This window comes from Protopterus annectens, chromosome 4.part0 (assembly GCF_019279795.1).
Source record: "Protopterus annectens isolate FY-2018-M chromosome 4.part0, PAN1.0, whole genome shotgun sequence".
Classification (NCBI taxonomy): domain Eukaryota; kingdom Metazoa; phylum Chordata; order Ceratodontiformes; family Protopteridae; genus Protopterus; species Protopterus annectens.
Window position 1 is genome coordinate 1,360,524,634 of NC_056733.1, and position 22,383 is coordinate 1,360,547,016.

Consider the following 22,383-nt stretch of genomic DNA (forward strand, 5'->3'; position numbering starts at 1 on the left):
AAGTGAGGCTATGATTGAACATGGTACTTGGGTGGGGTGCCAGTTCGTTCTGTAGTTCATGTAGAACGCAGCCTGGGATGTTGTCTGGTCCCGTGGATGCTGTGTTCTTGGCTTTGGAGAGTGTGATTTACCTGTGCAACCGTGATTACAGGAACTTTGCATTCTTCTGGTATAGAGATGGGCTCTTTAAGGGGTGAGAGGGGGGTAAAGTTAGCACTGGACCTATCTGCCAGGATGTTGGCAATATCAATTGGGTCTGTATATTTAGTGCCATTGTGCTGTAACTCAGAGCAGATCTGAGTGTTACCATTGAGATTCTTGACATAGCTATAGAATGCTTTGTAGTTGTATTTAGAATCAGTGGCAATTTTGTTTTCATAACTAGCTTTGGAGGATTTTATCAGGGATCACAGCTTCTTACTGATGCTGACCAGGGAGCTCCTCCACTCATGGGATTTTACTCTCTTTTGCAACAGTTTCTTCCTTCTGTTGTATAGTTTATTTATGGCAGGGGACCACCAGATTGGCTTCCTTTTTTTGGAGGATAGCATCTTGGTTCTGTTTGGGATAGCACGATCCAAGCACTCCAAGCACAAGGGTTAAGAAACTAAGAGTAATGCTACTCAACGCCAGAAGTCTAAACCTCAAGATGCACGCACTCGAAACTCTCCTTAGCATGGAGAACATCGATATCTGTGCAGTAACAGAAACCTGGTTCAAGAGAGCACCACAGCACTACCAGGTTATACCTCATACCATGCTTTTCGGCCCCAAAACTTGGACCAAACCACAAAAGGAGGGGGAGTATCAATATTCGTCAAAGATGCCCACACCTCCAGGTTGGTGGCACAGCACAAAGCATCAGAGACTATCCATGTGCAACTAACTGTGGGTAAAACTGCCTTCCAGTTTATAGCCTGCTACAGACCACCCTCCCAAACACAGGAACCCCACTTGGCCTTCCTGAGAATACTGGAAAATATGAAGGTCTCTCCAAACACCATTATATTGGGCAACTTCAACTACCCAAACATAGACTGGGAGCATTACTCTAGCTCCAACACCCTAGCCCAAAGGTTCCTAGAATTTATAAACTCAAATGCTATGGAACAACTTGTTACCACTCCCACAAGAGGGGAAAACATACTGGACCTGATCATCACCAACATGGGGACACTATGCTCCAGACCAGAAGTGTATCCCTCACTGGTAAGATCAGACAATAAACTAATCTCACTGGATATTCTCATCCCGACCCCACCCCCTGCCCAGAAAACCACAGTGAAAAAGCTCTAAAGCAAATTTCACATGCCTCAAAACCGAGGCAAAATCCTTCAAAGCCCCCGGGCCTGTGGAAAATATGGCCCAGACCGCAGAATCCTTTATAAACGCATTCTATGAACACCTTCAGGAATGCATGGATCATGCAATCCCAAATAAAACCAAGACCCAATCCTCCAAAGGCAGGCGTCCTGTCTGGTGGATCCCAGCCATAAACAAACTATACAATAGAAGGAGGAAGCTACTACATGATAGAGCAAAATCCCAAAAAGGGAAGGCATCTCTGATCAGTATTAGCAAAAAACTACGGGCACTCATAAAATCGTCTAAGGCCAGCTTCGAGAGAAAAATTGCGCAGGACACTAAGGATAATCACAAGGCTTTCTTTAGTTATGTTAGGAACCTGGGTGGGAATTCCCAGATATGCTCAGAATTAGTCCAAAATGACAAAAAATACACCGAACCCACAGACTTTGCCAACATCCTAGCTGACAGGTTCAGCGCAAACTTCTCCCCCCTCTCCCCACCAAAAGGGCAAATATTTATCCCAACAGAGTGCTGCCCCCCTGACATCTCAGATACTCAGGTAAGAGCCGCCCTCTCCAAAGCAAAAACACAGCATCAATGGGACCAGACGGTGTCCCGGGCTGCTTCCTACATGAACTCCAAGAAGAGCTAAACCCAAACATAAAACTACTGTTCAATCTCAGCCTTACTACAGGATATGTACCCAAAGAGTGGCGTACAGCAACAGTGGTCCCTCTCCACAAAGGTGGTGCCTCAACGGATCTTGGAAACTATTGCCCCATAAGCCTGACTAGCTTGGTCTGCAAAGCTATGGAAAGGATCATCATGGACCTCATAAATAAAGATATTGGGGACCTACAGACACTGGATCCTACCCAGTTTGGCTTTGTTAAGGGCAGATCCTGCCTCTTAAACCTGGTCGATTTCTTTGAAACAGTCACCAAGGCCATTGACGAGGGGAAGGTGGTCCACACAGCCTACCTGGACCTCGTAAAAGCCTTCGATACAATACCCCACTCGGGCATTATAGATAAGTTCACCAGCTTAAATATAAACCCCTATGTCACTAGATGGGTTGCAAACTGGCTCAAGGATAGAACCCACATGGTTAGAATTGCTGGAGCCATGTCAGACTCCAAACCAGTTACAAGTGGTGTCCCACAAGGCTCAGTCCTGGGGCCTCTCTTGTTCGGTATATATTTCTCGGCGGTACAGGCCAACACGGAAGGACTGTGGCTGACCAAGTTCGCAGATGACTGCAAACTGGGCACCATAATCAACTCTCCAGCCGACACAAGCATCCTCCAAAAGGGCCTCATAGGAACAGACAACTGGTGCCAGAGCCATGGCCTCAAGCTAAACGCCAAAAGTGTATAGTCATCCCTTTGGCAAAACAAAGTGCCCACAAATTACCACATAGGTGGTAATCCATTAAGTACAGAAGAAGTCATTAGGGACCTGGGGGCCCAAGTTGATAGCAATCTCTCTTTTGACAACCACATGGCCAAAGTGGTTAGAAAAACATTTTATATAGCCCACCTAATCATGCAGGGATTCACATCTAGATCAGGGAGGTCATCGTACCTCTTTACTCATCCCTCATCAGGCCCATAATTGAGTACAATGCCCTTTGGGATGTACCTTACCAGACACCTGCAGCAACTGGAAAGACCCCAAAAGTACCTCAGCAAGAGGATCAAAGGGCTCAAACAGATGCCATATGCTGCCCGGTTAAAGAAACACCAGCTCTACTCAGTGGCATACCGCCTGCTCAGAGGCGATCTGTGCCTGACGTAAAAAGCCATGTCCAACCCGGAATTAATGGACATGCTGCACCTCAGAAAATTCAAATCCCATCGAGCTACGCCGAGAGACTTGAACCTCAGCACTGAAATATATAGGACATGCTGGAGGGACAGATTCATAACCCAGAGGCTCCCTTCACTCTGGAATAAAATCACAGTCCAGGTTAGGCAGAGTCCCACATTGACTCTCTTCAAGAGGAATCTTGATGAGTGGATGGGAGATCATAGGTTTACCCCGGCTATCACTTCTGTGTCACTGTTAGACAGAGGCACAGTATACTAACCTCAAAAAAAGGCATAGCAAAATTAATTTAAAATGGGTGGCGAAAGCCAAACACACTCTGGCTAGGCTTATAAATGCCCTAGGGCAGATAGCCTAGTATGAACCTATGAACCTATGTAAGTGCCGAAGTTTTTTGGCCGAAATGTTTGGTATCAGTTGTACCCTGGTAGTGCTGCAGTGCTCTCTGGAGCCTTAAACCAGGTTTCTGTTACTGCACATATATCAATTTTCTCCATACTGAGGAGTGCCTTGAGTGCGTGCATTTTGAGGTTTAGACTTCTGGCATTGAGTAGCATTGCCCTCAGTTTTTTGTTACTTGTGCTGTTTACAGCGGTGGGTTTGTCGTTTGAGCCTTGCCTAAAAAAGCCACTATGGGGGTGACAAGGGCTTCGGCCAGTATTCGAAAGCCTAAAGGTGACAGGTGCAATCCATCTCTAGTAAAGCAGTGTGGCTTTTCGAGCATGTCATCCCAGGCTGACAAACACTGGATCCCGTTTGAATGACACCAGAAGCTTAACCAATTGTTGAAATTGATACTTTTTTCTCTATACTGTGGTATCATTCTTGGTGAGGGCAGGATGCTACTCTGGGTCAGGGTCATACCGGCCTGGGCTACGTGATCAGAGAGCTCCTCCATGTCTCTTTTCATGTAGTCCAGGAAGGTACTGCTCAGGTCATTCACAGCAATATGGACAATGACAGAGTCATATTTGTACTTGTTCTGGAGTGACCTGAGTGCTTGTGTTATGTGGCGGATCCTGGCACCTGATAGGCAGCTAACAGTAGCCTTCTCCTTGTTCAGCCTAGTGAGTGGGACGTCAGTGTGCCTGACTATAGAGTCAACTATTACTAGTGTGTTGGGTATGTTATTTTGCCTTAAGGGCTGTGATTGTGTGGCACACTGGTTTTGTGAAGCATGTGTTTCATGGTTTGTGGTGGGGGGTGGAGGTTACTTGGATGTCTACTTTGGAGGTCTCTGTTGCTTTTACAGATTTTTATTTAGTGCCTCCGAGTATGTTTTCATGTATTTATGTGTGTTTTTTGCCAGTGCTGGTTTCATAGGTCTGTGTAAGACTGGTGGTGTAATGCAAGTAATTCCCTTCTCCTCCTGCCTGCCTGGTCCAGTCTTGGGTTGAGAGAGCTTAGCCTCCAGTTTGGCTGTATAATTGCATCTCTCGCATGTATTAGTGTTTGGTGGAAGGAGGAGAGGGTTGTCTGTGTACATGAGCAATTGTAAGATTGCCTCAAAATGCCCAGATTCACCAGTTGGATCAGAAAGTACACCTGAAACTGCCCTTTGGACATGCCTGGATAGCTACAGTGAACTGTTTTACTGATTGGCTGGTAAAGTCAAATAGAGTGCCTTGTACTTCTCTACAGTATAGGGGGGTCTAGTGCTAAGGTTTATTAGTTTTTGCTATGAGTTGTGAGCAACTGCCGGGATGAGAAGTGAATGGTTTGAGGGCTTAAGTTGAAAGTTTGTCTAGTTCCAAGGGAAAAATTGAAGATTAGAATTTGTGGAGCCGGGAATAGTTGTACCCTAGCTAACCAGTGCTGCCCGGTGCGCAAAACCCGCAAATGCGGGTTTTATAGCAGGGAAATGAAAGAAATAAAAATTAGCCCAAAATGGCCAATAAACTACTAATTTCTGGGCTGAAACCACTACTTCAAAGACAGATAGGCTGCTCAAAACTCCCTCTCTCACAGTGAACAGAGAAACTTCCTTCTATCCAAGTAAGGTATGGGCAAACACAGAAACTTGTAACACAGCCCTGAATTCAGCACTAATCTGAAAACTGGACTATACTAACTTAGAAAGGCAGGAAAATGAGTATTTTTTTTTTTCAGAAAATAAGGCAGATACAATAAAAAAAAACACTTAAAATGCACAGAAATGGTTATCACCATTGAGTGTGTTGCCTACAACAGTTAAACTGGTAATTTAAACACAAAAATGATTTTTTAAAGAGCAGGCAGAAAAATAAGTTCAATATAGGTTCATAGATTAGTACTAAACTAACTGCCCTTGTGAGCCTAGCCAATTATCCCACGTGAGACTCAAACTCTGCACCTTGTGTTTGTAAGGCAAACACCTTAACCATTAGGCCACCCTCCCAACCATGTAGCTGAAACAAGCTTTTTAAAACACAGAAACTCTAGAAAATCAGTGTTTTAGGCAGAATTAGCTAAAGGCAGCAAGAAAATGCAGAAAGATGATACTTAATCACTCCAAAGTCTCTCTTTTGTCTCTCTGCTGCTGTAAAACTCTGCAGGGCACCAGGCGGGAGATTGCTGAGCTGTATACTAGCGCAAAAAACTCGCAAATGCGGGTTTTATAGCAGGGAAATGAAAGAGATAGAAATTAGCCCAAAATGGCCAATAAACTACTAATTTCTGGGCTGAAACCACTACTCCAGGGACAGATAGGCTGCTCAAAGCTCCCTCTCTCTCAGTGAACAGAGAAACTTAATTCTATCCAAGTAAAGTATGGGCAAACACAGAAACTTGTAACACAGCCCTGAATTCAGCACTAACCTGAAAACTGGACTATACTAGCTTAGAAAGGCAGGAAAATTAGTATTTTTTTTCAGAAAATAAAGCAGATACAATCAAAAAACACTTTAAATGCACAGAAATGGCTATCACACTTGAGTGTGTAGCCTACAACAATTAAACAGGTAATTTAAACACAAAAATGACTTTGTTAAAGTGCAGGCAGTAAAATAAGTTCAATATGTAGCTGAAACAAGCATTTTAAAACACAGAGGCTGGGATTCACTAATCCTCCCTGTAAGACTAACTAAGTCTTATACGGAAACTGCAGTGTAAGGGTATGATGTCAGTGCATCATGCATATTCATGAGGGTGTGCTGACTCAACTCTAAGGCTTACACAGAGCATGCACGACTGCAGTGGGTGTGTCAGACTGCCGAGCAGTCCAAATATCCACACCCCTGCAAGTGCCTAAACTGCAAATGTCAACTGAAATGAGTGAGTCCGCTCAAATGTCCACATACCCAACACTACACTCACCCACATTCTATATCCATGTACAAGTTTAAAATGTAAAGGTTCCTTTTTTTTATTATTCATGATATAGCTATCCGTATTTGCACGTGTATGCACGGGTTTGCCCATTGCTTAGCTACAGGTAGCAGTGTAGACATCGAAGAGGATAAAGAAGTATTTATATGCAAATTAATCCAAATAGCAATAGCATAGTGGTAGAGCCCTCGCACAAAGAGGAGGCATTCCTGGTTCGAGTCCTGCCACTCCCCTACCTATTTTCTGTCGGAAACGTGTGCAACAATAGAATTACTGGCATTTACTTTTTAAATCTCAGTAAAATGCATTGAAATGGCCTATGTGGTAGTGAACGATATATAATATATATATAAGAATGTGGAATGGTCATGCATACTGATAAATGTATAAGTAACGTATCTTAAGCAATGTGAAGCACTACTAAGCAAAGTTTACTAGTATTAAGCACAGTTAAGTACAATTGCTCATAGTTGAGCACTGCTTTAACTAGCGCAATAGTTTTGCACGGATCTCAGCATTGCGCCAACTAGCGCAAACAAAATAAGTTCGCGTGGAGCTGCCGTCATGCTAACTAGCGCAACGTTGGGCAACGTCGGGCAATGTCAGGCAGCGTAAAGCAACATATAGCAACGTCGAGCACTTTGGGCAATGTTGAGCAAAGTCGGCTAAACACAGCCATACCTCCAAGCCGGTCTGGCCAGTAGTAAAATAAAAACCGATGGCAGGCCTCGAAACCAGGATACTGTGCACCATAACCACAATCACAGTACTAAACCACTACACCATGACAGCTTTAAATATGGACATATTTCCAATACACTCATATATATCACTGGAAGTTTACCCATTGTTAAGCAGGTCTGCTCTTAGCTGAGAATTTTCAAAACCGGCCAATCACAAATAAGTGCAGCAAATGAGGCATATTTAAGCTCTATAGGCAGGAATAATTGCCATAACTGGTTGTAGTTCCCATCTGCAGACAGTATGGCCGGTGTTGGAGAGGGCTCTCATTTTCGAGCTCAATGATGGGGCATTGAGGAGTCAGAAGTAATGGTTTGGTTCCTCGTCCATCATCATGATGCAAGACTCCTGCAGGGTCAGTTTCAGAGCACTGAGTACAAAGAGGAAGCCTGGAACTGTCTAGCACATGATCTCACCAGTGCCACAGGCATCCTTCGGACTGGTGAGCAGATCAGACACCACTTCTCAGACCTGAAGAGACGCAAGGAGGACCGACTGAATCAGTGGATACAGGAGGCCCATCAAATGGAAAATGCCTGACTACTGAGTATGTAGACATGGAATGAAGTATGTAAGAATTGCTATAGTAGTCCATGTTATGGATAGGTATGTACAGCTGCAGGTGTTCATGCTGCAAATCAGCAAGCCTATGCAGATAGGCTGCTAAGGCTGCGCCACCAGTCAGGTTAGTAATTATTCTGCATGTGTTGTCATATAAAAGAAGTGAGAGAGCCTGAAAAAGAGTGTTGTAATCCATTAATAAAGGTAAAATGAGTGTTGAATAACTTCTCTGCATGTACTGTTATATAAAATAAGTGAGATAGCATGAAAAGGTGTTGTAACCCATTAATAAAGGTATAATATGTCTTGAATAAAAGACCTCTGCATGCACTGATATATTAAATAAATGAGAGAGCCACTAGAAAAGTGTGTAATGTAATTAATAAAGGTATAATTCCTGGAGTGTGTCTGTGTCACCTTCTTCGATATGTTGTTGTACCCTTGCATTATAGAAATAGTACTGCTGTAGTAAGCACAGTCAACTCACACATAGGTAGGCCCATATAAAGTGGATGAAGGGAGTGCCAGTAGCCGTTAAGCATATATACAGTCCTCAACTGTCGGTTCATGGCCAGCATGTACAGATTAATCTGGCACATGAGTAGCTTGTTATTCTGTTCCCCAGAAATGTCAGTGTGCTGCTAGAAATGTAGGGGGCTGTCAACATATACCTGATAATGTCATCTGAACACATACAGACATGTAGATATTTAAATATATAAATATGTAGCAGTAACATCTGCATCCAGGACAGTTTGTATGTCAGATATAGGTCAGGTATATTAAGAACTAGCAAAACCCATTTTACAATTTAACAGACATTGCCCAGTGTAATAATACATGTAGGGGATATTTAACTGCAGTCAATAGGAAGGTAGTGTAAACTACAAGTATATATAAGTTGTTAATGGAGGTATCTTTTTACACCCTACTGTATGTGCCTAAACAATGCAATTCCACATCTCAGTGGGTATGTCTAATTTCATAACATTTGTTGGGACACATGTCCTATTGGTTTATAAATATCTGCTTTTTTTTTGATGCATGTGCCCTGTTCACATACCACAATCTTGGTGGCCTGTTGCTACCAATCAATCCTGCATGCTGTTGGAATGTCCACTGTTGTTCTATATATGCACGTGTTATGCTTGCTGTTCAACTGTTGGAACTCTGGTGTGTTGGGTTAATGAGAATACTAATGTATGCTGTTACAACTACATTGGAATGCTGTTGGCTATTACTAACCCATATTGTCATTAAATCCTCCTAAACATAGAATGTATGGGAAGGCTGGTCCCAGCAGACCCACCTGTCCCACCTCAGCTGGCAATGGCACCTGGCACCAGCAGGTCCGGTGCCCAGCCCGAGACCTCCTCCTCCGTTGGTCCTGTGTCACCTTTGGGTGGAATCGCTGCAGGGGATGGGGTCATCCCCCCGTGCAAGCATGGCCGGAGGAGGGCCACTTATCACCCTCCGAATGGTCCGGGCTGTGGTGCATACGGAGATTGAGCGTTCAGTCACTGATCCTCTATGCCAGCTCGAGGCAAGAGTGGCGTGACTCACAGGTGAGCGTGGCCCTCCTATGCAACTCCCAGCACAGCCACCCTCCGGGCTGTGAAGGTGCAGTGGTGACTGCCCATAGGTGGGGATCTCAGTTCCACTGTTGCCATCTGTGGGCTCATGGGCTTGTGATTTCCAAACACCCTTCCCCATCAATGGTGTTCACCCACCCCATGTGTCATATTCCACCCCTGTATGCATCTTGTTTGTCTTGTCTGTTTACCTTCCCAACCTACCTCCCCAAATATACCTACTTCCCCTACCCCACATTTCACTCTCACCTAAAAAAAAAAAAAATGGGCAATCTGCTCCCACAAAAAAATTACGCCCCATACATAGCTGCCCATTTTGCACACATGTCCGCTGGACACATAAACTGAAATTTAATTAGCAGTACAACATACTTTGTTGTCCTCACCCCTCTCTCAGGGGTGGAAGGTTTCAAATTTCCATCCAAATTATTAGTATATGCACAGCTGTTGCTGTTAAAGAAATGGGCAGCTATGGACCTTCCCTACACTCGTCCTGCACATCCCAAGCTATTTCTCTACTGTCTTTCCCTCTTTGTGCCCCTTTTTCACCACTTTCCTATCTTCCCATTTTCTTTTCTTTCAAAGAAATGAGCGTGGGGGTTAGCAGGAGTAAGCACTTTTAAGCAGTAGTTAGCGGGTTTGAGCAAGTGTGCACCTGTGTGCACTTAGCTAAGTATTGCTAAGCGTCACCCAAACCCACGCAAACCCACTTACAACTGCTTAAAAGTGCCTTTGTCACTTTGTATGTCAGGGCCCTTGTTCTGCTCGGCAGCAAAATAAAATACCTCTGTCAGCTTCGAACCCCAGACCTTGGACACATTAGATTGCATGAAGTACCACTAAGCCACAGTAGATAAACAGTAGGTTGTTGCTGAAATATATATATCATGCATCAGAATGAGTGAATGTTAAGGAAAGATAGGAATGCCATAACACAAAACCTGTTCTGTGGAACTTTACCAGCAGTTGTTGTGGAATTGCATTACATGACTGTGATAACAGAATCAAACATTCTAGCAGTAAATAATGTTGCAGCAGCACTTTACAACCCCCACACAGTATCATAGCAGGACAATCCCCACCCAAATGTACAAAATACCTGTGTGTTCAAGGACCAGCAAGGATATAGGTAGGCATACTCAGTACTGGAATTGTCCAGTTTTCATGAGCATCCTGTGATAATGTCAACAAAAAGAAACACAACTGTGCAGAAGTGAGTACATTAATATCCACCGTATAGCAGTTCATAAACAGTTCATGTGCCAAATAAAAACATCTCAATAACTACGTATGTATGGCAGCAGATTGTATAAGTAGAAAATAAACTACATACTCCCATGTATCTTGTGTTAGCATTTGTAGGGGTGAGTATAAATCAACACTGTCAACTGTGTACTGGAAGTGGCAACATTCAGGTCTAAGTACAACATTCAAATCACTGGCTACACCCCTAGCGTCAGTCATAAGAACTATACCAACCTTCTGACTTACACAACGGTGTCCACAGCAAACAAGCATGGTCCCCACTTCGGAAAGCTGAAAGGGCTATGCCTACCTGACTTAGCAATTTATAGCATTGGGTTGCTATGACACTGAGTACTGCAAGTACCACACAGCAGGCTGCATGCAATTGCCAAATGGTGGCCACCAATTGGTGTAGAGGCCATCACATGCACATGTGCAGATACCCATAAAAGCAGGCTGTACTTGCTGTCCACACATTCAATCATTTCATTGCAGCTACGAAGGGAGAGAGAGAGAGAGAGAGAGAGAGAGAGAGAGAGAGCAAGAGAGAGAGAAAGACACAGATGCAGACAACAGCTGCAGAATAAAATACAATATATATATATAATACAATATATATATATATTACAAAATATATAATACATAATATATATATATATATATATATATATATATCGAAAAAAGAAGTCATATATTGAAAGAAAAAACGAAAGAAGAAAATAATATATTGAAAAAAAATATATAGACAAAAAGAAATATATTGAAAAATAATATATTTGAAATATATATATATATATATGGATTCACTTTATAACCTCGAAATGCTGAAATATCGAATTTCAGTATCTCGAGACTATAAAACCGAATCCACAAAACACCGACAAACAAAAACCGCGAAACCACATAACCGAAAACACCACACACACTACACTAAACATACAACGCAACACCCACATCACAACATAAACGTGTTGTGTGCCCCCCACACCCCCTACTTATAAATACTAACTTCGAGATCACACAAACACAACACAAAAGCTCACTCACACACGCACATTCTCCAGTCCCTCACACACACTCTAACTCCCACTCAAAACCCTTACAAAACACTCACTTACCTGACATAACACCTACATCCACACATGGCACCACGCACCAACAAAACACAAACCCGGACATTACGTAGCGCAACTTCATAACCGCGAATTCGACATATATTCGACATATGTGAAATTCACGATTATGAACGTTCGCTATTTCAAACATTCGACTTTATAGCTTCGAGATACTGAAATTCGACATTTCAGTATTTCGATGTTATAAAGTGAACCCATATATATATATATATATATATATATATATATATATATATATATATAGAAAACTAACAAATATATTGAAAATAAGATATATACTGAAAAAAATATATATGAAGAAAAAAATATATTGAAAAAATATATATTGTAAAAAAAATAATATATTGAAAAATAAGTAATATATTGAAAAAAAATTTACTGAAAAAAATATATATCTAAAAATATTACTGAGATATATTAAATACATCTATCAGTAAACACACGGAAATGAAAGATACGAACACATACAAAGGAAAGATATGTAACAATGTATTTACTGGCATGTAGTAGATGTTTATGAAGAGTACTCTACATAGTTTGAATCATCCATATGTGGCAGCAGTACGTATCTATGCACAGATGTCCTGCATAACTACTGGCTAGGAGAAATCAGTGTGTAGCTGTGTGCAGTGGGATATGACTGTGACATATGTATTTCAGCATTAAATGTCACACATCTGATCCATGTTATCTGTGTTCTGTACAGTAGTGTGTACAATGTCTGTTTGGGGGTGTAGCGCATACGGTTACATAAACATGGATGTGACAGAGTAACAAATACATGATAGACATATTAATGTGTAGCTTAGCATTGGCTACAGCTGTACCAGGCTAGTATACTAATCTAGCATTTGCAGCTATATATACACCCTCTAATATTACTGTGTGCTTACATGAGACACCTGTTCATGTTGCAGCAAGGACCAACAGGTCAGCCGTGAGGTACACAAACTTACAACACCTTGTGTGTGTATGGCACACACATATGGAGAGATCTGTCTGTGTCAGATATATTAGCATCTGTACATGTGCATAGAGCAAGGGACATACTGCAACTGTTTGTGAAGGGTGGACATATATATGTTGTTGAAGATTGTTATGTGCATATTTCTATGTAGGTTGTAGTGTGTGGCAAAAAAGACAGCATGTGTGCCATTATGTACCAATCGTAAAGTGTGTTTCCTGTCTTCCTCTCACAAGTGCTGACTTTGGGCTGGTTCAATGCAGCGGGGAAACCAATGTCACTGAGCAAAATAGTGATGATGATGATAGGTGTGTTGAAGCACAGGCATGTTTGCCAGGGTCTGTCGTTGGGCCGCCAATCGACAGTACACAAGTGTCCACCCCATCCATGTACACAGTCATACTGCCAACACATCCATCACCAATGCCCTTAGCTGAGGGACATCATACAGTCAGCATTGGCTAGGACAGTGTGGTATCCATGGCACATGCATCCCAACACAGCAGCCATACCCAGATGTCTGGAAGGGTACCACATAGGCAGATGTCCAGGGGTTCTCGCCGGAGCACTGCTGCTCATCATGCCACTGGCAGACGTGCCACAGGTCTGACAACGTCACACATGTTCCAGGCTGTCATGGTGGCACATGCACATATGGAACGGTACACCAGACAGGGACTAAGGGCACAGAGGGCACATAACACCACCACAATTGACAGTATCCATGACCTAGCAGGTGCCATCCGTCATTACACTGAGTTCACAGATAGATGTTGGGGAGAGACATTAGATGTCCTCCGCAATGTCATGTCCATGTGTCAGGACAGTGTGGGACAGTTGAATCATCAATGTGGATGTATGCCAGCAACATCAGCAGCTGGCAGTTGCCGCGGACGTCCCCAAGTCACAGCTGCTCCCATAGTGCCAGTACCAGCCCCAGCAATGTTGGGGGTGGGCTGTCGATAGAACGTCCTAGAAGACCACGTGCACATGGCTCTGGACAATCCCAGCAGGGACCTGGGTCCAGTGTACATCCATCTACCTCTGGGGATAGTACCCAGTCTGGCTTAGTACCTGATAGTGTCAGTAACACCCCTGCCAGGCGCAGGTACAGTATCCATGGCCAGAGATGGTGATCTGTAAAGCTTGGCAGGTACAGTCTGTGGCTGTCCCACAAATACCCGTATATGGCAGCCACATGGTGGAACTGTGTGCATGCAGACACACACACACAGGAACCAGACACCTAGGGCTAACACATACCCGCACACATTACATCAACATTTGCCCATAACAGTACTCTTGCCCCTCACACACACACGCACACACACACACACACACACACACACACACACACACATGTTGATTGGATGGCTCACTGTAGGCCTCTGGCAAACCAACAACATACCCTGTGCATATGATGAAACCTGTGCCACCTCCTGTCATCTGTAACATCGATGCAGAAACAGGCTACCATGGTGCTGATGCACAGGGTGACTTTATAGCAGTACAGCAATGTTACCATGTTGTCAGCAGTAGAGTGTAATGATATGCTTGAAGGTGTAGCTGAGCAGGCATGATGCATTAAAGCTATGATTGTCATTGTAGTATTGTATACACCAGTGTTAGTTAAAATTGTGTATTGTCCGCCCACGTGCCACTTGGCTGATGTGTGTAGTATTGGCAGCATGTGTTAGAGAGTGGACAGTATGTGTGGGATGTGTGTAGCACAGATTTGCAGGTGTACATCTGTGAACATGGTGGAGGTGCACTGTCTGCATGTACATGCATAGTGGACACATGGACAGGGTGAAATGCCCTGTATTACACAGTAACGCTACATAGTTTCTATTGGTGGCCAGTATGCATTGTACTACACACATTTCGGAACCTGACTACACATGTGTGTATGACATGGTTTGACACTGTGCTGTGGGTTATACTGTTACTATCTGTCATTGTTCTGCATTCTGGTAGTATACATAACTTCAACAGCCTGACCATAACCAATCGTTAGATGATGTCTTCACAACTGACACACAGCTGTAGGACACACAGCAAAATTTGTATCCTTCAGGTACTATACTATGCCAGTAACCAGTGGTATTCACCTGCACCCATTACTGAGACCACTCCTGTTTGGCATATAGCTCTCTTAGGTACAAGCAATCACAGTAGGGATATGTCCGTCCACATTGGGTAATGCATACTGTGGCCTATAATGCATTCTCCAGATGACACACACATCCTCCACAAGGATACCATACAGACAGATAACTGCTGTCAAACCCATGTTGTAAAGCTATTATCCAAACTAAGCATAGTCATCCACCTATATGAAACATAGTATCCCCACAGTACCACATAGGTAGTAGCCACCAACATGATGAACAGGTACCGATGTGTACATGCAACCAAGTGTTACGTCATCTCTCCTTTGATAATCACATTTCCTAAGGTATTTTGAAATACCTTGGTGGATCACATAAGCAATAAGGGGTTTGCATGCATATCCACAAAGGTTGTTGTACACCTATAATAAATAGTCATCATTGACAGACTTTGCTGCGTTAGAACCAGACTAACATATACCTCGGCCATAAACCCTCACTCACACAATTCAATAGTAACTGTAATGAGTGTGTGTGACACGGATGACCTAGGCCAGGGATCACTGCAGTGGCTGGCCTTGTCACAAGCATATAGATGTGACCTAAGGTCTGGGAAGCAGCAGCACAGTCTGGCAAAGATGGCAGTTGTGTCCTTGGAGAAACAGGGTTCCACACATGCAATAATTGAGGTAACATGTAAGCATATGTATTTGCCACACAGCTACCTCACATGTGCAATGCATACTGACATGTCATACAGTAGTAAAAGCAAAACCCACTATACATTGACCAACAGTGCCACACACATAGAGCACACACACTCACCGAGTGCAGGATTCAAACACCTACCTAACTACTTCGTGATACTAGAGCAGTACACATTAACACAGTGTGCTATACACATTATTGGGATGTTTAGTTTCCACAGGTATATTTGTAAGACGGTGACATCATCAGACCTGACAAAGATTAGTATACCTCTTTAAAGGTGTATGAGCACTCTCCAAAAAGGTTGCTCCTCTCCAAGGTGATCACACACAAACACACACTTGTTAAGTGGAGGATTCAAACCCCTATCTAACTGGTTTATGATATTACAGAATTTCGCATTTACACGATGCGCTATACACATGCCTGTGAGTTCTTTTTCCACAGGTATATTTGAAGGATGGTAACATCATCAGACCTGACAAAGATTAGTATACCACTTTTGAGGTGTATGGGCACTCTCCAAAAAGGTTGCTCCTCTCCAATGTGATCACACACAAACAGACACACACACTTTTCAAGTGCAGGATTCAAACCCCTTCCTAACTTGTTTATGATACTACAGGAGTACACATTTACATGATGTGCTATACACATTACTGTAAGCTCTTTTTTCCACAGGTATATTTGAAGGATGGTGACATCATCAGACCTGACAAAGATTAGTATACCACTTTTAAGGTGTATGAGCACTCTCCAAAAGGGTTGCTCCACTCCAAGGTGATCACAGACAAACAGACACACACACTTGTCAAGTGCAGGATTTAAACCCCTACCTAACTGGTTTATGACACTATAGAAGTATGCATTTACACAACGCACTATACACATTACTGTGAGTTATCTTTTCCACAGGTATATTTGAAGGATGGTGACATCATCAGACCTGACATAGATTAGTATACCACTTTTATGGTGTATGAGTACTCTCCAAAAAGGTTGCTCTTCTGCAAGGAGATCACACACAGACACACACTTGTCAAGTGCAGGATTCAAACCCCTACCTTACTGTTTTATGATACTACAGGAGTACGCATTTACACGACATGCTATACACGTTACTGTGAGCTCTATTTTTCACAGGTATATTTGTAGGTTGGTGACATCATCAGACTAGACAAAGTAGGTTACATTAGGTGACATTGGGTGGGCTACATAGATCATCAAAGAAGAGTGTACTATCTAACTGTGTCCCCAGGGCCTTCATGACTTTCTCCATACATACTGGAGTACCACCTATGTGGTAATTTGTTTGCACTTTTTTTAGCCAAAGGGGATGCCTATGCATTATTTGCCATTCTTCTTGGGGCATTGTTTTGACACCAGGTATCTGTCTCTGTAAGCCCCTTCTGGAGGATGTGTGTGTCAGCCATAGAGTCGATTATGGTCCACAGTTAGCAGTCATCTGCAAACCTGTTCAGCCATACTCCTCCCATGCTTGACTGTACCTCTGAGCAGTGTCAACTGAACAGGTGGGGGTCCCAGGGCCAGGACCTGTGGGATGCCATTTGTGACTGTCTTAGAGTCAGACATGGCACCCGCAACTCTGTTTGATCTGTGAGTCAGTTGGCCACACATCCTATGACATAGCTGTTGATGTTCAGGCTGGTAAGCGTGTCCATGATGACAGAGTGGGGAATGGTGTAAAAAGACCTTAGTAAGGTCCAGGTGGGCTGTGTGGACTATTTTCACCTCCATCTATGTCCTTGGTAACTGTTTGTAGTAAGTCAACTATGTTTAGGAGGCAGGGTCTGCCTTTAACAAGGTGGGGTTGTGTAGAGTCCGGTGTCTGGAGGTCCCCAATGTCACTGTTTATTGGTTCCATGACAATTTGCTCAATAGCTTTGTAGACCAGGCTGAGTAGACGTATAGGGCAATGGTTTCCAGGTTCTGTTGTGGCACCCCCTTTGTGGAGTTGGATGACTGTTGGTGTATGCCATTCTTTGGGTACATACCCTGTGGTACGATTGAGTCTGGCCAGTGAATGTAGGTGAGGGTGTGGCTCCTTTTGGGCCTAGTGTGAGACGTAGCCTGGGACACCATCCAGTCCCATTGATGCTGTGTTCTTGGCGTTGGTGAGGGCTGTCCTTTCCTGCATGTCCATGATGTCTGGGGCTCTGCATCTTTCTGTAATGGACACAGGCCCTTTTGGGGGTGATGGGGGGACATTTGCACTGAACTTGTCCCCCAGGATGTGGGCAATGAAAGTTGGTTCAGTGTATTCCTTGCCATTTGTCAGTAGCTAACAGCATATTTGGACATTGACACCTATATGTGTGGTATAGCTACTGCAGGCTTTGTGGTTGTCATTCTTACAGTCCTTGGCAATTTGTCTTTTGAAAGTGTCCTTGAATTATTTTATGAGTGATCATTGCTTCTTCCTTTTAATGATCAGTGATGCCTTTCCTTTAGTGAAGTTGGCTCTATCAGGTGTTAGTTTCCTCCTTCTGTTGTCTAGCTTAATTATGGGCAATGACCACCAGATTGTTTTCTTATTTTTGGAGAAGTGCATCTTGGTTTTCTTTGTGATGTCTCGATCCATGCATCCCTGTAGATGCTCATAAGATTCACTTGTAACTGATTCGGCAGATTGTATACCATTATCCTACAGCAAGAGGTCTTTTGAACTTTCCACTTTTGTCTTGGGACGTGCGCAGTTTGCTTTTGAAAATGTCTTAACGATGGTTTCATTGACTGGGTGAGGGGGCAGGATGTGGATGTCCAGTGTGATTACTTTATGATCTGATATTACCAGCAATTGCTTTATCTCTGTTGTGGAACACTGGTACCCCATGTTGGTGATGATCATGTCCAGTATGGTGTCACCTCTAGTGGGCATGGTGACCAGCTGTTCCAGGGTGTTAGAGCTTTTAATCTCTAGGAAACATTGGGCAAAGGACATTGTACATAAGTAATTCTCCCACTCACTGTTAGGGTAGTTGTAATTACCTCATATAATGGTGTTTGATAGGACCTCTATATTTTCCACTGTTCTCAGGAATACTGAATGAGGTTCCTGTGACAAGGTAGGTAATCTGTAGCAGGCTACAATCTGATGAGCAGCTTTGCCCAATGTTAGTTGCACATGCATGGTCTCCAAGGCCTCATGCTGTGTCACTAACCTAAAGGTGTGGGTATCCATACGGTAAATGGGTACACCAATTCCTTTTGTATTTCACTCGTGGTTTTGGGTCCAAAGTTCAGAGGGATTGTGAGTGTTTTACGTGGAGCATGTCCAACAGTTCTGCATTTGACATAGCTTTGTATGTTAGGCAGTTAACACATCTGAGTAGGTGATATGCAAGGGATGGAGCATTTTGAGATGGTCTGTGTATGGCATGTATTTCTGGCTGCTAATGCTCTTTGTGAGGTATTGCTGCAGGCTTTACAGTTGTTGTAGTTGTCTTGTGAGGTACATTGCAAAAGTGGTGTTGTACTCTATTATAGTTCTAGTGAGTGATGAGTAGTGGGGAACAATGTCCTCTTCTATCCTGCATGAGACACATTTTGTGATGTGGTGTGCCACATAGCAGGGTTTCCTGACTACTGTGGGGATGTGATTATCACACCTGTGTCCAGTGTACACCTGTGACCCAAGGTCCCTTGTCACACTTTCAGTGTTATGTATACTACCGCCTATGTTGTAGTTCTTGGCTAGAGAGGTTTTAACAAAGGGGATGACAATGCACCTTTTGCCATTGAGCTAGAGCCCATGGCTTTGACAACAGCCATCTGTCTCAGTGAGGCCCTTTTGTAGGATGTCCACGTCTTTAGTGTTTATAATTATGGCTCCTAGTTTGCAGTCCTCTGGTAACTTCTGTAGCCACAGACCTTCCATGTTAAAGTTTACTTCAGGGAAATAGATACTAAACAGGACAAGACACAGGACTGGACCTTGTGGTATTGCATTCATCACTGGTCCAAAGTCATACTTGGAGTCTGCTACTTTCACAGTGTGTATTCTGTCAGTAAGCCTGTTGGCAACCCATCTTGTGACATAGCAATTTATACCTAGTTTAGTGGGTTTATCTATATTTCCAGAGTGTGGGGTGGTGCTGTAAGCCGTGGCAGGATCAACATAGGCTGTTTTAACCACCTTACCCTTGTCGACGGTTCTGTTGACTGCTTCAATGTCATCTATCAGGTTTAGGTGACATGATCTGCATTTTACAAACCCAACATGGTTATGGTCCAGGGTTTGGGGATTTCAAATGTAATTGTTTATATGTTGTATGATGATACATGCCATGGCCTTGAAGACTGGGCTCGTCAGGCTGATGGGGCACTAGTTCCTGGGGTCCGTGATGTCTCCACCCTTGTGTAGTGGGATAACCATCACTGTGCACCATTCAACAGGCACAAAGCATGAGGTGAGGCTATGACTGCACATGGTACGTCAGTGTGGTGCCTGTTCGTTTAGTGGTTTGTGTTTAACACAGCCTGTGAAGTTATCTGGTCACATGGCTGCTGTGATACTGGCTTTGGAGAGTGTTTTTTATTTGTGCAGCCGTGATGACAGCAACTTTGCAGTCTTCCATATAGAGGTGTGCTCTTTCTTGGGTGAGAGGGGGGTACAGTTAACAGTAATCCTATCTGCCAGGATGTTGGCAATATCAGTTGGGTCTGTATATTTAGTGCCATTGAGCTGTAACTCAGTACAGATCTGAGTGTAGCCATGACATGGACCTGTCTGTTGGCCAGAGATCTCCTGAGTAGACAGTATGCAACAGAGTACAGATTGGGTTACATTCAGTCTTGTTGCATAGGGCAACTGTTTGAGGCCAGTAATCCTCTTGTTAGGGTACTTCATTGGTCTTTCTGGCTGTTGAACGTGCCTAGTCTGATTCATCGCAAGTGTGTTGTGGTACTCTCTGACAGGTCTGATGACTGATGAGTACTGGGAACCTCCTTTGACCTACATGCACAGACATTGGCAGTTTATGTGAACACATAGCATAATTTTCTGACAACTTTGTGAATGTGTTTCTGGAAGTAGAGATGTCTATCCACATTTGTCCATAGAGCCCTTATTATCACCTCCGTATTTGGCATAAGTGTGTGAGCATGCCCAGTATGACCTTCCAGTGTGATGCTGAATGAAATCCACTACATTTGTTGGAGTGTGTGAGCATGCCCAGTATAGACATTTATACTATATGTGTATGGAAAGTCAAGCTGTATCTTTACAGCAGGGCTCACCTTTGTGCCATAGATCAACAGGGATCATGCTGTGCCTGCAGGACTTCCATGAGACACTTTGCATAGACTTATCAACATTTCTACATACAGGGGGGACAGCTATTCTTTATACATTTCTACCAAGGGGCACACTTGATTGTTATTCTGGGTGTACATAGGATGAGGGTTTCACCTGACACTTATACACATTTGCTATGCCTCCACTGCTATGTACCATACACCATTTCAGTCTGTACTGTTGCCTATTGTACTGGCTTGAGGCATACTACTGTGCTACAGATCCTAGCGTCCAATGTCACGTATATTAGATTGCAACTTCATAGCCTACACTACCCACATCACATCACCTGGCCTGATGTTCTCTGTCTGCATAGGTCTGTAGGGGAGGTTACACATATGCCTCTTTAGGGACATGATACAGCATTTCTTTGTGTTTGCATTACTGTACAATTGTCCTGCTGTGTCTGTGCCACTGAAATGCTATCATGGCTTAGTGGTTCAGTACTGTTACTATAATGCACAGTGTCCTGGGTTCGAGCCCTGTCACTGCTTTTTATGTTCATGCTGGGCAGAGCAGATTGCTTAAGGAACAATAAAGCAAATATGAGCATGTTTACCTGACTTTGCTCAACTTTGCATGACTTTGCCCAACCTTGCCTAACATTGCTCAACATTGCCCAACATTGCGCTAGATAGCAAGGTCAGTTTTGTTTACATATACTAAATATTGGTAAATGCTGCTTAGCACTGCTCTGTATTGCTTAGAACATGGCAATCATGCCTCCGGTGGTGCTGCATGTCGGATGCACATACTACACTCCCTATACATGTTTGGAAACAGGTAGTGTCAAGTTAGGCATCCCTTTTATTTTATGTGCGAGTCAGAGAGAGGTATCATTTCCAGGGTTCCTACTGAGCCAGTGTATGTGCTATGCATTGCCTCTTTGCCAAGGCCAAGGCATACTGGACATGCCTCCTTCTGCCTACTGGGGCAGGCTCAGGTTGTTCCTCCTCTGAGTCACGCTGTGCCTGTGCAGACCTTGGCAATGGTAGGGGGCTGTTTGGCCCTGCCCCATGCTGTTCCTGCTGCAGCTGTTTTTGCAGGATCATATTGTGTAGCATGGCACATACCATGACAATTTGGGTACATGTAGTTGGTGAATACTGCAAGGCTCCACCGGATGTGTCCAGGCACTGGAACCGTGACTTGAGCATCCCAAACACATGCTCAATTACATTTCATGTTTGTGCATGTGCCTCAGTTCTTGTTCAGGTGTGTGTGCATTTCTGATGGGTGTCATCAGCCACGGCTCCAATGCGTATCCAGCATCCCCCACTAGGTGACCGTCAGGGATGTCCCCATTGGCAAATGTCTGGTACAGCTGCATCAGATGCCAGATATGGGAATCATGGTAGCTTCCAGGGCAGCCAGCACACACATTCAGTATTATGCCTTCGGCATTGCATACGACCTGGCAGTTGATGGAGTGGAAGCCCTTGCGGATGATGTAGGCCCTACCCCGCTCGCCAGCTGGTGCTTTGATGTGTATATGCACGCAGTTAATTGCACCCACTACCTCAGGGTATTCTGCTATTTGCTGGAAGAGACGCATATTGCTGGCCAA